This window comes from Leuresthes tenuis, unplaced genomic scaffold (assembly GCF_036924035.1).
Source record: "Leuresthes tenuis unplaced genomic scaffold, fLeuTen1.0.hap1 SCAF_21, whole genome shotgun sequence".
In the NCBI taxonomy this organism is placed as follows: Eukaryota; Metazoa; Chordata; class Actinopteri; order Atheriniformes; family Atherinopsidae; genus Leuresthes; species Leuresthes tenuis.
Window position 1 is genome coordinate 16,604,904 of NW_027325375.1, and position 13,992 is coordinate 16,618,895.

General features: G+C 46.1%; 3 non-coding genes across 3 annotated transcripts; all 3 read left to right on the plus strand.

Annotated features, from left to right (window-relative positions):
• Positions 1 to 886: 886 nt before the first annotated feature.
• Positions 887 to 959, plus strand: trnam-cau (transfer RNA methionine (anticodon CAU)). The gene has a single exon. It is a non-coding gene; the product is annotated as a tRNA-Met (tRNA).
• A 6,505-nt stretch (positions 960 to 7,464) lies between these two features.
• On the plus strand, positions 7,465 to 7,537 carry trnam-cau (transfer RNA methionine (anticodon CAU)). Its single transcript has one exon. It is a non-coding gene; the product is annotated as a tRNA-Met (tRNA).
• Positions 7,538 to 9,450: 1,913 nt separating this feature from the next.
• Positions 9,451 to 9,523, plus strand: trnam-cau (transfer RNA methionine (anticodon CAU)). Its single transcript has one exon. It is a non-coding gene; the product is annotated as a tRNA-Met (tRNA).
• Positions 9,524 to 13,992: the final 4,469 nt, after the last annotated feature.

Consider the following 13,992-nt stretch of genomic DNA (forward strand, 5'->3'; position numbering starts at 1 on the left):
GCAGAAAGCCCACTCTGAAGCTCAATGACTCTCAACTGTAGAAGGTGTCAAATACAAGTTATTGGGATTCGAAAAACATCACTCCCTCAGAAAAGCCTTTCAACCTGGTGTCAAACACAATGTATGTGGATTCAAACCATCTCTCTTTAAGAATAGCATTGCAATCTGACTGATGCGCAGTTGGCAGCGTGTCAGTGGCATAATTTCAAGGTCGTGAGCTCGACCCTCACACGGGGTAGTTGTTTTGATGTGGTGTCTATCGCACCTCACCTCAGTCACAGCTTGAAAGTTGGTGGGCACAAGTGGCTCCGGTTGATTTCTGTTGTGGATGCAGAAAATCAACTTGGAAGCTCAATCACGCCTAAGTGTGGAAGGTGTCAAATACAAGTTATGGAGATTCAAAAAGATATTCTCGTAGAAGAACCTTGTAATCTGGTGTCAAACACAATCAATGGGGATTCACGCCATCTCTCTTTAAGAAAAGCGTTGCAATCAGATCTTTGTCGTCTTTCAGTTTCTGCTCTCCTTATTATCCGCTGAAACTTGTCAAGTCAGACAACTTTTCCTTGGGTTTTGCCGTTACTGTCATAATAGAATATGCAGTGTGACAAAAGCACCTTTGCAGACTCTCCTTCTCTATATATAGACTGACATGGGGCAAGTCAATCTAGTTTATCCAACGTGAAACTACCACTTTTGCAACTTTCCATAAACTTTCAAAATGAGAAGAAAAGCCAGATGAAGAAACTTGTGAGTTGAGTGTTTAACCTTTAGTCTAAACAACAGGTCATTTGAAGGACTACTTTTAGCAAAGTCTGCAGGACTAATGAATCAGTGTGGGAAAGTGAGTCTACCCTCACAATACATGTATTTTCAAGCTTTTCAGGCCTCGTTGGCGCAGTAGGCAGCGCGTCAGTCTCATAATCTGAAGGTCGTGAGTTCAACCCTCACACGGGGCATTGATTTTGATTAAAGGGTCAATAGCGCTTACCCTCAGTTACAGCTGGAAAGTTGCTGGCCACAAGTGCCTCCGGTTGCTCTCTGTGTTAGCTTCAGAAAGCCCACTGGGAAGGTCAATCACTCCAGAGTGTGGAAGGTGTAAAACACAAGTTATGGGGATTCGAACCATCTCTCCTTCAGAAAAATCTTGCAACTTACTGTCTAACATCATTTATGGAGATTCGAACAATCTCTTTATTGGAAAAGCGCTGCAGACTGACTGATGTGCAGTAAGCAGCATGTCAGGTTGTGAGCTCGAACCTCACACGGGGCACATGTTTTCATGTGGTGTCCATAGCGCTTCCCCTCACTTACAGCTGGAAAGTTGGTGGCTCTGATTGCTTTCTGTTGTATCTACAGAACGTCAACTTGGAAGCTCAATCACTACAATCTGTAGAAGGTGTCAAATACAAGTTATGGGGATTCGAAACATCACTCTCTTAGAAAAACCTTCCAATCTCAAACACAAGTTATGGGGATTCAAACCATCTCTCTTGAAGAAAAGCCTTTCAATCTCACTTATTTACAGTCAATGTACAGCCAAAATTTGTCTCTGTGGTGGCTGCAGAAAGCCCATTCGGAAGGTCTATCACTCCAAACTGTGGAAGCTGTCAAATAAAAGTAAAGGGGATGCGAAACATCACTCTCTTAAAAAAGCCTTCCAATCTGGTGTCAAACACAAGTTATGGGGATTCAATCTAACTGATGTGCAGTAGGCATAATTTCAAGGTCGTGAGTTCGACCTTGCAATCTGGTGTCAAACACACATTTTGGGGATTCGAACCATCTCTCTTTTAGAAAAGTGTTTTAACCTGACTGATGTGGAGTAGGCAGCGTATCAGTGGCATCATCCCAAGGTCGTGAGTTCGACCCTCACACGGGGCAGATGTTTTGATGGGGGCTCTATAGCACTTCACCTCAGTTACAGCTGTAAAGTTGGTGGGTACAAGTTGCTCTGGTTGCTCTCTGTTGTGGCTGCAGAAAGCCCACTCTGAAGCTCAATGACTCTCAACTGTGGAAGGTGTCAAATACAAGTTATTGGGATTCGAAAAACATCACTCCCTCAGAAAAGCCTTTCAACCTGGTGTCAAACACAATTTATGTGGATTCAAACCATCTCTCTTTAAGAAAAGCATTGCAATCTGACTGATGTGCAGTTGGCAGCGTTTCAGTGGCATAATTTCAAGGTCGTGAGCTCGACCCTCACACGGGGTAGATGTTTTGATGTGGTGTCTATCGCACCTCACCTCAGTCACAGCTTGAAAGTTGGTGGGCACAAGTGGCTCCAGTTGATTTCTGTTGTGGATGCAGAAAATCAACTTGGAAGGTCAATCACGGAACATTGCAAGCATTGCAAGCATGTCAGACTAGTTCTCCAAAGGTTACTTGAGAACAGACTATTTGTAAAGGCTGAGAAGTGCGAATTCTATGTCCAGTCAGTCTCCTTTTTGGGCTTTGTCATAGAAAGGGGACAGATTCGCTCTGATCCAGCCAAGGTAAGGGCGGTGGTTGAGTGGCCAGTACCTGAAAACCGCAAGCAGCTTCAGCGTTTCCTTGGTTTTGCTAATTTTTATTTTAGTAAGGTAGCTGCACCACTCACCCAACTTACCTCCACCTCCAGCCCTTTTACCTGGACCTCTGAAGCTGCCCAGGCATTCTTAAAACTTAAAGCACTGTTTTCTTCTGCGCCTGTTCTCATCCACCCTGATGCCTCTAAGCAGTTCATGGTGGAGGTGGATGCCTCTGACAGTGGTGTGGGAGCCGGGCTTTCACAGATCTCAGAAGAGAAGTTTCATCCTTGCGCCTATTTTTCTCGCCGGCTGTCTCCGGCTGAGCGCAACTATGACGTGGGTAACCGAGAGCTTTTAGCAGTCGTTCTGGCATTAGAAGAGTGGAGACACTGGCTGGAGGGGGCAGAAATTCCGTTTGTGGTTTGGATGGACCATAAGAATTTAGCCTACCTTCAGCGAGCCAAACGTCTCAATTCTCGACAGGCCAGATGGGCACGTTTTTTAAGCCGATTTAATTTTACTCTCTCTTACAGACCAGGTTCCCGTAATTTAAAGCCTGATGCCCTTTCCCGTCAGACAGAGAGACAGCCATTGACTGATCCTTCTGAGTCTTTGCTCCCTCCAAGCTGTTTTGTGGGGGCAGTCCATTGGGAGGTTGAGCAGCAGGTTAAGAGGGCCCTTTCCCGTTGTCCCCGTCCAGAGATTGGACCACCTAACTGCTTGTTCGTTCCCGAGAACGTTAGATCTCAGGTGCTGCAGTGGGAGCACTCCTCCAAATTGGCCTGCCATCCTAGGGCGGCACGCACACTTAAGCTTATTCGACAGCGGTTCTGGTGGCCCACGCTGGTTCGTGACACCAATCAGTTTGTGGCAGCTTGCTCCGTCTTTGCCCGAGGGAAGGCCTCGCACCAACGGCCCGCTGGCTTGCTGAACCCTCTCCCCTTTCCCTCAAGGCCGTGGTCTCACATCGCGGTGGATTTTGTCTCTGGTCTGCCTCCTTTTGCAGGTAACTCTGTCATCCTTACTGTTATTGATCGTTTTTCTAAGGCTGTGCATTTTGTGCTACTGTCGAAGCTCCCTTCTGCTCTTGAAACTGCTGAGCTCTTAGTTCACCATGTTTTTCGTCTCCATGGTATCCCCATGGACATAGTTTCTGATCGGGGACCCCGGTTTTCTTCCAAGGTTTGGCGAGCATTCTGTGGAGCGTTGGGGCAAGGATTAGTTTATCGTCTGGGTACCATCCTCAGTCAAACGGCCAGACAGAACGGGCCAACCAGGACCTGGAGGCCGCTTTAAGATGTGTGTGTGCACGTAACCCGTCCTCCTGGAGTGTTCAGCTGCCTTGGGTGGAGTATGCTCATAACAGTCTCTCCACATCTGCTACTGGTATGTCGCCATTCATGGTAATGTATGGTTTTCAACCCCCTTTGTTCCTTTCCCAGGAGGATGAGGTGTCCGTCCCTTCTATACAGGAACACTTGCGACGGGTTCGCAGAGTGTGGCGGGAGGCTCGGGCTGCTTTAGTTAGGTCCGCTGCCAGGAACCAACGGTTGGCGGACCGTCGGCGTTCGCCCGCTCCTAATTATCAGCCTGGGCAGATGGTGTGGTTATCCACCAGGGACCTGCCTTTGCAGGTAGACTCCCGAAAGCTGGCTCCTCGTTTCATTGGTCCTTTTCCAGTGGTCAGAATCATTAATCCCTCGGCTGTGCGCCTTATGCTCCCAGACTCCCTTAAGGTACACCCCACATTTCATGTTTCCCTCTTAAAGCCAGTCACCTCTTGTGCACATGGCCCTCCAGCTGAATCTCCTCCTCCCCCCCTGGTCGTGGATGGCCATCCTGCTTACTCCGTTTGTCAGATTCTGAATGTCAGACGTCGTGGCAGGGGTTTCCAGATTTTGGTTGACTGGGAGGGTTATGGGCAGGAGGAGCGTTCTTGGGTTCCACGTCGGTTTATTCTGGACCACTCACTCATCACTGACTTCTACAGAGCCCACCCTAACAAGCCTGGTGGGCCGCCTAAAGGCGGTCGTCGGAGGGGGGGTACTGTCACAGCCACAGCTGTGACACCTGGTTCTTAAGTCACCTGTGTTCCATCTTCCTTTGATTGCCCCGTTAGTTTAAATATCTGGTCTTCTCTGCCATGCTTTGCTCGTGTGTTAATGTATTTGTTATGCCTGTTTGGTTCACGACCTGGATCCTGACCTTTAATGTTTTGTGGATTATTTTCAGCTCTTGGATTACCTTGGTTTTTTGTTCCGGTTCTGCAGGCCGACTTCCCTGCTCACCAGGCCACGTTTTACCTCTGTGTGAGATCTTCTGTTATCCAATAAACTTTTGTTTGAACTAAGAGTTCTTGTTCTCCCGACTCTGTGACCGCACCGGGGCCCGCACTTCATTACGGTGTGACAGAGTAATGAAGGTTGAACTATTCTGGGAAAGAGGTTCTATTCCCAGCATCACTCCTGGACACTCCTGATATAGAAGGTTTCGCAAACGCATTGGAATTGTTTTACTATTTTCATATGCATGTGCAATGAAGAATTGCTTGCTGCTGATAAATGCAAAGAAGAACAGCTTACACATAGATGCTCACATATAGGCTGCTGAATGCAATGAAGACCTGCTTATCCAGTAAAGTTCAATGTCAATGTGTAATATTCAATTAGGATTTGCAAAATAGTGAAGTTAAACAATGAATGGGTCCATAGTCGGTATGAGAAGACTACAGGAATATTTACCTGGGTGTACGTTCAAACAGAGATGAGAAAAATCTAATACGAGAGACAACGCCCTGGCACACAATCAAAAAAAAAAAAAAAAGAGAGCGGTTTTGTGTCCCCACAGTCCATAATGTAGAAAAGAGAGAAAAAAGCCTTTCTGATTTGGTGTGTGTGCTCACAGTGCAGAGTGTAGAGAAAAGAGAGAAAAGAAAGCCGTTTTGGTGTCACGGGTGTTGTGACTTACACACACACATTTCTGAATTGAGAAAGGAAATTATTTTAGAGGAAGCACTAGAGTTTAGATCCCACATTTGTTGATAGGCATTCATTTATTTCTTCACTTCTGATGAAGTTTCAACAATAAACAACAAACTTTGTATTATGAGAAAGAACCAGACTCATTCTTCAGGAATCCGAAAATAAGCTCTATTTTACGAGTTATGCACGAATTCGAATTCTCCTATAAAACGAATTCCTTAACTCAAACCAAGTTAAGACTGCTTTGTCCTTCATATTTATTCATATCTAATCAAGTTTCAACGATAAACAACGTTGTACTTGTAATTGTGTTTGACACAAGCAGCATGTCAGCGGCATAATCTCAAGGTTGTGAGCTCGAACCTCACACGGGGCAGATGTTTTGATGTGGTGTCCATAGCGCTTCCCCTCACTTACAGCTGGAAAGTTGGTGGGCACAAGTGGCTCTGATTGCTTTCTGTTGTATCTACAGAACGTCAACTTGGAAGCTCAATCACTCCAATCTGTGGAAGGTGTCAAATACAAGTTATGGGGATTCGAAACATCACTCTCTTAGAAAAACCTTCCAATCTCAAACACAAGTTATGGGGATTCAAACCATCTCTCTTGAAGAAAAGCCTTGCAATCTCACTTATTTACAGTCAATGTACAGCCAAAATTTGTTTCTGTGGTGGCTGCAGAAAGCCCATTCGGAAGGTCTATCACTCCAAACTGTGGAAGCTGTCAAATAAAAGTAAAGGGGATGTGAAACATCACTCTCTTAAAAAAGCCTTCCAATCTGGTGTCAAACACGTTATGGGGATTCAATCTAACTGATGTGCAGTAGGCATAATCTCAAGGTTGTGAGTTCGACCTTGCAATCTGGTGTCAAACACACATTTTGGGGATTCGAACCATCTCTCTTTTAGAAAAGTGTTTTAACCTGACTGATGTGGAGTAGGCACCGTATCAGTGGCATCATCCCAAGGTCGAGAGTTCGACCCTCACACGGGGCAGATGTTTTGATGGGGGCTCTATAGCACTTCACCTCAGTTACAGCTGTAAAGTTGGTGGGTACAAGTTGCTCTGGTTGCTCTCTGTTGTGGCTGCAGAAAGCCCACTCTGAAGCTCAATGACTCTCAACTGTAGAAGGTGTCAAATACAAGTTATTGGGATTCGAAAAACATCACTCCCTCAGAAAAGCCTTTCAACCTGGTGTCAAACACAATGTATGTGGATTCAAACCATCTCTCTTTAAGAATAGCATTGCAATCTGACTGATGCGCAGTTGGCAGCGTGTCAGTGGCATAATTTCAAGGTCGTGAGCTCGACCCTCACACGGGGTAGTTGTTTTGATGTGGTGTCTATCGCACCTCACCTCAGTCACAGCTTGAAAGTTGGTGGGCACAAGTGGCTCCGGTTGATTTCTGTTGTGGATGCAGAAAATCAACTTGGAAGCTCAATCACGCCTAAGTGTGGAAGGTGTCAAATACAAGTTATGGAGATTCAAAAAGATATTCTCGTAGAAGAACCTTGTAATCTGGTGTCAAACACAATCAATGGGGATTCACGCCATCTCTCTTTAAGAAAAGCGTTGCAATCAGATCTTTGTCGTCTTTCAGTTTCTGCTCTCCTTATTATCCGCTGAAACTTGTCAAGTCAGACAACTTTTCCTTGGGTTTTGCCGTTACTGTCATAATAGAATATGCAGTGTGACAAAAGCACCTTTGCAGACTCTCCTTCTCTATATATAGACTGACATGGGGCAAGTCAATCTAGTTTATCCAACGTGAAACTACCACTTTTGCAACTTTCCATAAACTTTCAAAATGAGAAGAAAAGCCAGATGAAGAAACTTGTGAGTTGAGTGTTTAACCTTTAGTCTAAACAACAGGTCATTTGAAGGACTACTTTTAGCAAAGTCTGCAGGACTAATGAATCAGTGTGGGAAAGTGAGTCTAGGCTCACAATACATGTATTTTCAAGCTTTTCAGGCCTCGTTGGCGCAGTAGGCAGCGCGTCAGTCTCATAATCTGAAGGTCGTGAGTTCAACCCTCACACAGGGCATTGATTTTGATTAAAGGGTCAATAGCGCTTACCCTCAGTTACAGCTGGAAAGTTGCTGGCCACAAGTGCCTCCGGTTGCTCTCTGTGTTAGCTGCAGAAAGCCCACTGGGAAGGTCAATCACTCCAGAGTGTGGAAGGTTTTAAACACAAGTTATGGGGATTCGAACCATCTCTCCTTCAGAAAAATCTTGCAACTTACTGTCTAACATCATTTATGGAGATTCGAACAATCTCTTTATTGGAAAAGCGCTGCAGACTGACTGATGTGCAGTAAGCAGCATGTCAGGTTGTGAGCTCGAACCTCACACGGGGCAGATGTTTTCATGTGGTGTCCATAGCGCTTCCCCTCACTTACAGCTGGAAAGTTGGTGGGCACAAGTGGCTCTGATTGCTTTCTGTTGTATCTACAGAACGTCAACTTGGAAGCTCAATCACTCCAATCTGTGGAAGGTGTCAAATACAAGTTATTGGGATTCGAAACATCACTCTCTTAGAAAAACCTTCCAATCTCAAACACAAGTTATGGGGATTCAAACCATCTCTCTTGAAGAAAAGCCTTGCAATCTCACTTATTTACAGTCAATGTACAGCCAAAATTTGTCTCTGTGGTGGCTGCAGAAAGCCCATTCGGAAGGTCTATCACTCCAAACTGTGGAAGCTGTCAAATAAAAGTAAAGGGGATGCGAAACATCACTCTCTTAAAAAAGCCTTCCAATCTGGTGTCAAACACAAGTTATGGGGATTCAATCTAACTGATGTGCAGTAGGCATAATTTCAAGGTCGTGAGTTCGACCTTGCAATCTGGTGTCAAACACACATTTTGGGGATTCGAACCATCTCTCTTTTAGAAAAGTGTTTTAACCTGACTGATGTGGAGTAGGCAGCGTATCAGTGGCATCATCCCAAGGTCGGGAGTTCGACCCTCACACGGGGCAGATGTTTTGATGGGGGCTCTATAGCACTTCACCTCAGTTACAGCTGTAAAGTTGGTGGGTACAAGTTGCTCTGGTTGCTCTCTGTTGTGGCTGCAGAAAGCCCACTCTGAAGCTCAATGACTCTCAACTGTGGAAGGTGTCAAATACAAGTTATTGGGATTCGAAAAACATCACTCCCTCAGAAAAGCCTTTCAACCTGGTGTCAAACACAATTTATGTGGATTCAAACCACCTCTCTTTAAGAAAAGCATTGCAATCTGACTGATGTGCAGTTGGCAGCGTTTCAGTGGCATAATTTCAAGGTCGTGAGCTCGACCCTCACACGGGGTAGATGTTTTGATGTGGTGTCTATCGCACCTCACCTCAGTCACAGCTTGAAAGTTGGTGCGCACAAGTGGCTCCGGTTGATTTCTGTTGTGGATGCAGAAAATCAACTTGGAAGCTCAATCACGCCTAAGTGTGGAAGGTGTCAAATACAAGTTATGGAGATTCAAAAAGATATTCTCGTAGAAGAACCTTGTAATCTGGTGTCAAACACAATCAATGGGGATTCACGCCATCTCTCTTTAAGAAAAGCGTTGCAATCAGATCTTTGTCGTCTTTCAGTTTCTGCTCTCCTTATTATCCGCTGAAACTTGTCAAGTCAGACAAATTTTCCTTGGGTTTTGCCGTTACTGTCATAATAGAATATGCAGTGTGACAAAAGCACCTTTGCAGACTCTCCTTCTCTTGATATAGACTGACATGGGGCAAGTCAATCTAGTTTATCCAACGTGAAACTACCACTTTTGCAACTTTCCATAAACTTTCAAAATGAGAAGAAAAGCCAGATGAAGAAACTTGTGAGTTGAGTGTTTAACCTTTAGTCTAAACAACAGGTCATTTGAAGGACTACTTTTAGCAAAGTCTGCAGGACTAATGAATCAGTGTGGGAAAGTGAGTCTAGGCTCACAATACATGTATTTTCAAGCTTTTCAGGCCTCGTTGGCGCAGTAGGCAGCGCGTCAGTCTCATAATCTGAAGGTCGTGAGTTCAACCCTCACACGGGGCATTGATTTTGATTAAAGGGTCAATAGCGCTTACCCTCAGTTACAGCTGGAAAGTTGCTGGCCACAAGTGCCTCCGGTTGCTCTCTGTGTTAGCTGCAGAAAGCCCACTGGGAAGGTCAATCACTCCAGAGTGTGGAAGGTGTAAAACACAAGTTATGGGGATTCGAACCATCTCTCCTTCAGAAAAATCTTGCAACTTACTGTCTAACATCATTTATGGAGATTCGAACAATCTCTTTATTGGAAAAGCGCTGCAGACTGACTGATGTGCAGTAAGCAGCATGTCAGGTTGTGAGCTCGAACCTCACACGGGGCAGATGTTTTCATGTGGTGTCCATAGCGCTTCCCCTCACTTACAGCTGGAAAGTTGGTGGCTCTGATTGCTTTCTGTTGTATCTACAGAACGTCAACTTGGAAGCTCAATCACTACAATCTGTGGAAGGTGTCAAATACAAGTTATGGGGATTCGAAACATCACTCTCTTAGAAAAACCTTCCAATCTCAAACACAAGTTATGGGGATTCAAACCATCTCTCTTGAAGAAAAGCCTTGCAATCTCACTTATTTACAGTCAATGTACAGCCAAAATTTGTCTCTGTGGTGGCTGCAGAAAGCCCATTCGGAAGGTCTATCACTCCAAACTGTGGAAGCTGTCAAATAAAAGTAAAGGGGATGCGAAACATCACTCTCTTAAAAAAGCCTTCCAATCTGGTGTCAAACACAAGTTATGGGGATTCAATCTAACTGATGTGCAGTAGGCATAATTTCAAGGTCGTGAGTTCGACCTTGCAATCTGGTGTCAAACACACATTTTGGGGATTCGAACCATCTCTCTTTTAGAAAAGTGTTTTAACCTGACTGATGTGGAGTAGGCAGCGTATCAGTGGCATCATCCCAAGGTCGTGAGTTCGACCCTCACACGGGGCAGATGTTTTGATGGGGGCTCTATAGCACTTCACCTCAGTTACAGCTGTAAAGTTGGTGGGTACAAGTTGCTCTGGTTGCTCTCTGTTGTGGCTGCAGAAAGCCCACTCTGAAGCTCAATGACTCTCAACTGTGGAAGGTGTCAAATACAAGTTATTGGGATTCGAAAAACATCACTCCCTCAGAAAAGCCTTTCAACCTGGTGTCAAACACAATTTATGTGGATTCAAACCATCTCTCTTTAAGAAAAGCATTGCAATCTGACTGATGTGCAGTTGGCAGCGTTTCAGTGGCATAATTTCAAGGTTGTGAGCTCGACCCTCACACGGGGTAGATGTTTTGATGTGGTGTCTATCGCACCTCACCTCAGTCACAGCTTGAAAGTTGGTGCGCACAAGTGGCTCCAGTTGATTTCTGTTGTGGATGCAGAAAATCAACTTGGAAGGTCAATCACGGAACATTGCAAGCATTGCAAGCATGTCAGACTAGTTCTCCAAAGGTTACTTGAGAACAGACTATTTGTAAAGGCTGAGAAGTGCGAATTCTATGTCCAGTCAGTCTCCTTTTTGGGCTTTGTCATAGAAAGGGGACAGATTCGCTCTGATCCAGCCAAGGTAAGGGCGGTGGTTGAGTGGCCAGTACCTGAAAACCGCAAGCAGCTTCAGCGTTTCCTTGGTTTTGCTAATTTTTATTTTAGTAAGGTAGCTGCACCACTCACCCAACTTACCTCCACCTCCAGCCCTTTTACCTGGACCTCTGAAGCTGCCCAGGCATTCTTAAAACTTAAAGCACTGTTTTCTTCTGCGCCTGTTCTCATCCACCCTGATGCCTCTAAGCAGTTCATGGTGGAGGTGGATGCCTCTGACAGTGGTGTGGGAGCCGGGCTTTCACAGATCTCAGAAGAGAAGTTTCATCCTTGCGCCTATTTTTCTCGCCGGCTGTCTCCGGCTGAGCGCAACTATGACGTGGGTAACCGAGAGCTTTTAGCAGTCGTTCTGGCATTAGAAGAGTGGAGACACTGGCTGGAGGGGGCAGAAATTCCGTTTGTGGTTTGGATGGACCATAAGAATTTAGCCTACCTTCAGCGAGCCAAACGTCTCAATTCTCGACAGGCCAGATGGGCACGTTTTTTAAGCCGATTTAATTTTACTCTCTCTTACAGACCAGGTTCCCGTAATTTAAAGCCTGATGCCCTTTCCCGTCAGACAGAGAGACAGCCATTGACTGATCCTTCTGAGTCTTTGCTCCCTCCAAGCTGTTTTGTGGGGGCAGTCCATTGGGAGGTTGAGCAGCAGGTTAAGAGGGCCCTTTCCCGTTGTCCCCGTCCAGAGATTGGACCACCTAACTGCTTGTTCGTTCCCGAGAACGTTAGATCTCAGGTGCTGCAGTGGGAGCACTCCTCCAAATTGGCCTGCCATCCTAGGGCGGCACGCACACTTAAGCTTATTCGACAGCGGTTCTGGTGGCCCACGCTGGTTCGTGACACCAATCAGTTTGTGGCAGCTTGCTCCGTCTTTGCCCGAGGGAAGGCCTCGCACCAACGGCCCGCTGGCTTGCTGAACCCTCTCCCCTTTCCCTCAAGGCCGTGGTCTCACATCGCGGTGGATTTTGTCTCTGGTCTGCCTCCTTTTGCAGGTAACTCTGTCATCCTTACTGTTATTGATCGTTTTTCTAAGGCTGTGCATTTTGTGCTACTGTCGAAGCTCCCTTCTGCTCTTGAAACTGCTGAGCTCTTAGTTCACCATGTTTTTCGTCTCCATGGTATCCCCATGGACATAGTTTCTGATCGGGGACCCCGGTTTTCTTCCAAGGTTTGGCGAGCATTCTGTGGAGCGTTGGGGCAAGGATTAGTTTATCGTCTGGGTACCATCCTCAGTCAAACGGCCAGACAGAACGGGCCAACCAGGACCTGGAGGCCGCTTTAAGATGTGTGTGTGCACGTAACCCGTCCTCCTGGAGTGTTCAGCTGCCTTGGGTGGAGTATGCTCATAACAGTCTCTCCACATCTGCTACTGGTATGTCGCCATTCATGGTAATGTATGGTTTTCAACCCCCTTTGTTCCTTTCCCAGGAGGATGAGGTGTCCGTCCCTTCTATACAGGAACACTTGCGACGGGTTCGCAGAGTGTGGCGGGAGGCTCGGGCTGCTTTAGTTAGGTCCGCTGCCAGGAACCAACGGTTGGCGGACCGTCGGCGTTCGCCCGCTCCTAATTATCAGCCTGGGCAGATGGTGTGGTTATCCACCAGGGACCTGCCTTTGCAGGTAGACTCCCGAAAGCTGGCTCCTCGTTTCATTGGTCCTTTTCCAGTGGTCAGAATCATTAATCCCTCGGCTGTGCGCCTTATGCTCCCAGACTCCCTTAAGGTACACCCCACATTTCATGTTTCCCTCTTAAAGCCAGTCACCTCTTGTGCACATGGCCCTCCAGCTGAATCTCCTCCTCCCCCCCTGGTCGTGGATGGCCATCCTGCTTACTCCGTTTGTCAGATTCTGAATGTCAGACGTCGTGGCAGGGGTTTCCAGATTTTGGTTGACTGGGAGGGTTATGGGCAGGAGGAGCGTTCTTGGGTTCCACGTCGGTTTATTCTGGACCACTCACTCATCACTGACTTCTACAGAGCCCACCCTAACAAGCCTGGTGGGCCGCCTAAAGGCGGTCGTCGGAGGGGGGGTACTGTCACAGCCACAGCTGTGACACCTGGTTCTTAAGTCACCTGTGTTCCATCTTCCTTTGATTGCCCCGTTAGTTTAAATATCTGGTCTTCTCTGCCATGCTTTGCTCGTGTGTTAATGTATTTGTTATGCCTGTTTGGTTCACGACCTGGATCCTGACCTTTAATGTTTTGTGGATTATTTTCAGCTCTTGGATTACCTTGGTTTTTTGTTCCGGTTCTGCAGGCCGACTTCCCTGCTCACAAGGCCACGTTTTACCTCTGTGTGAGATCTTCTGTTATCCAATAAACTTTTGTTTGAACTAAGAGTTCTTGTTCTCCCGACTCTGTGACCGCACCGGGGCCCGCACTTCATTACGGTGTGACAGAGTAATGAAGGTTGAACTATTCTGGGAAAGAGGTTCTATTCCCAGCATCACTCCTGGACACTCCTGATATAGAAGGTTTCGCAAACGCATTGGAATTGTTTTACTATTTTCATATGCATGTGCAATGAAGAATTGCTTGCTGCTGATAAATGCAAAGAAGAACAGCTTACACATAGATGCTCACATATAGGCTGCTGAATGCAATGAAGACCTGCTTATCCAGTAAAGTTCAATGTCAATGTGTAATATTCAATTAGGATTTGCAAAATAGTGAAGTTAAACAATGAATGGGTCCATAGTCGGTATGAGAAGACTACAGGAATATTTACCTGGGTGTACGTTCAAACAGAGATGAGAAAAATCTAATACGAGAGACAACGCCCTGGCACACAATCAAAAAAAAAAAAAAAAGAGAGCGGTTTTGTGTCCCCACAGTCCATAATGTAGAAAAGAGAGAAAAAAGCCTTTCTGATTTGGTGTGTGTGCTCACAGTGCAGAGTGTAGAG